The 3,020-nt window shown below is 38.5% G+C and overlaps 1 protein-coding gene across 1 annotated transcript in view; it reads right to left on the minus strand.

The window, feature by feature from the left end:
• Positions 1-3,020, minus strand: part of LOC103740770 (lysine-specific demethylase 6A-like) — a 145,080-nt gene that overhangs the window by 60,564 nt on the left and 81,496 nt on the right. The gene's annotated exons all lie outside the window — the stretch shown is intronic.

Genomic DNA, 3,020 nt, shown 5'->3' on the forward strand with positions numbered 1-3,020 from the left:
CCCCTTCAAGGCTGAAGCATTTTATTATCAGTTTTTCCATCCTGTTCCAGACTCCAAAAAGGCTTTGTCCTAAACCTGAGTTCACCTTGAATACTAAAGATCCACAGCCAGATCACTCCATGATGGCATTACCACCAAAGTAGGAACAATCATGTTTTAAGATGCACAGGCTAAAATAATGATGACTAGGGCAAAAAGTAAGAAGCAGTAAGCACCCACAATTCCTTACAGAATCTTTCGGTTTCTTAGCTTAGTCAGTGTGGTCAGAAACAGATGGACAAATTCTCCAACAAAAGGTCATGAAGATTATATTCAAGGAGCTCAGAGAATCTAGTTCTGGGACACTACAATCTTTAAAGCATGAACGGCTAACAATTATCAGGTAACGAAACAAAGCATCCTAACACCAAAAAAATAACAAAAGCAAGGGAGAGAGGAGAAGCAAACTAAAAGAAAAATTAGAAAAACAAATGAAAGAAAACCCATGCTGGTGAAAAATTACTAGTCTTAAGTCTTTAAAAGAAGGAAATACTGTATTCATGGAGGAGGTGTATGAGGCCCAACAAGATGCACTAGAACGATAAAATTTGGAAAACAAAGTTATGACAGAAGAAATAATTCAGTAGGATGATAGAGGAAGAGGCTGAAGGGACCTCTCTAAAATGAGCAAAACAGAAATAGAAATCAGAGAAACTGTGGACTGGAAGGATAGCATATCAGTAGCAGAGGTCCAAGAAGAAAGAACAAAAGGAAAGGAGAAATTCAAACAGCAATTCTGAAACAGACACTTAGAAAAAGATGCCTTTACTAAAATGGGCTCCTCATGGGTCCACAAACTAAGAGCACGATGAAAGACTAACATCTCCACCTGTGTTCTGTGTCTATCTCCTTTGCTTTAGCTCAGATTCCTGCTTGAATCTGCTAATCTAATCTATCTTATCCCTCCCTATCAGACTGAGGGAAATGATAAGTCATTCTCCTAAACCTACAATCACCCTGGATTTCAAAAGGAGTGTTACAGTGCAGGACAGACAAACCCCTCACCTATAAGATAAAGGCAATTACCCATGAGGGTGAGGCTGTACCGTGAAACTGAAGCAATCATCTTGTAGGAACCTGAGTGGTCCTCTCAGAAAATGAGAATGGATTAATGGATGAAAGATTTATCCAACCACCAGTAGAACAACATCTGAAACAATGATGGGCAGGACCACACCTTAATCAGAACTGCTTAATCAGACTACCTCTTGCCCTCTAATTAAACCTAACCATCATGTCAGCACCCATAAGTCAAGACTCAGGGACCACTGGACTCCTTTATCTGTTCTTCCACGGCAGGTACAATGACTAGATCTCTTCTCTGCTTTTCACCATTACTCATCTCTTTAACTGGACTTCTGCCCTAAAAATTCCAGTTACAATTCCAGAAAATTCCCAGAAGAGAAAGAAAGCTACAGGTTGCTAGACTGAAAAGACCAACAACAGAAGTTAAGTCTAGAAATAAGGAAATGGAACAACATTTAAATTTTTCCAATGCAGAATTATATATCCAAAGTGTCAGTTTAAAAAAGAATTAAGGAAGCTGGGTGCCAGGGGGAATGCCCTTAGTCTCAGCACTCAGAAGGCAGAGGCAGGCAGGTCTCTGTGAGTTCAAGGCCGGCCTGGTCTACATAGTGAGTTCCAGGCCAGCTGGGGCTACAGGGAAACCGTGTCTCAAAAGGGCCAAAAAATAAATAAATAAAAATAAAAAGTAAACAATCAAACTAGTTAGAACAAACAAGTTTCTGTAGCGAATGGTATGACCGGCATTCCAACATTCATTTACAGCACATTCCCCAATTTGTATCATTGATTTGAGAGGATTACAACTTCTAATAATCCCAGTGATTATATTATTTCAGAAATGTGCCCATTAACTGTAGCCTAACCACAATCAACTTACAGATGAACATCATAGTACAAAGATCTTCTCCCTGCTATGGAATATGAACAAAGAAGCAGGTATTATAAACTGCTACCATAAGGGGAATTATTTTCTTAGCCCATAGAAGAGAACAAAAGAAACAAATGGGAAGTATTTGGATCCTTCTAGACTTGAAACTGCCTAGAACACAATCCATATGAACTTCCAATTATGTAAGGTAATGAATATCTTTATTGTACATGGTGCAATAAAAGCAGAATGAAGTCTTTGACATCTATATCTAAATCATCAGATTCAATAAACATTCAATAAACATCTAAGTCTTTGACAATCTTGTGCAATCAGTATACCAAACTACTTTATGAGGCCATTTAATTGTGACTAATCTGGAGTGTATGTTTTCAAAATATTTAATAATATTTGTTATTTGATTTCATATTCAGTATCAGCGTTGGGGAACTCTTAAGGAAATCATAATGTCATCCAAAGTAATTAAAATAAAAAGCTTATTGTGGGGGCTGGAGGGATGGCTAGACAGTTAGGAGCACTGGCTGTTCTTGTAGAAGACTCGGGTTCAATTTCCAGCACCCACATGGTGGCTAACAACTGTCTGTAACTCCAGTTCCAGAGGAATCCAACGCCCTCTTCTGACCTCTGTAGGCTTTGCAGGACATGGATGTACTTACATACATGCAGGCGCCAACAACACAGTGGACAGTAACAGGGATGACAGTATATGGGCTCCAGTGGGGTAGGGGGAGGCTATGGGAGAGTGCCATTTGGGAAGTGGGTATATAGATGAATAAGATTATTTGGGATGTTTTGTATGATATACACACAAAAAAAGACCCAAATTTTTTAAAAAGACATATTTGAGGAGGAAACATAAAATTTTACTTCATGTTAATTAGTAGAGGTGATAAACATTACCATTGAAATCTACCTGATGACTTTATATCCATACTCAGGTGCCAAGGATCCGAGTGTAACTGACTGTGACTAGTAATCATCAGATACATAGAGATTAAGGACAGATGTGCAAACATGTAAGTGTTAGTCGCATTAGACATGTAGGAAACAGCATATTGTAAAATGA

The sequence above is a fragment of the Nannospalax galili genome, unplaced genomic scaffold (assembly GCF_000622305.1).
Source record: "Nannospalax galili isolate Female #2095 unplaced genomic scaffold, S.galili_v1.0 scaffold3181, whole genome shotgun sequence".
Lineage (NCBI taxonomy): Eukaryota > Metazoa > Chordata > Mammalia > Rodentia > Spalacidae > Nannospalax > Nannospalax galili.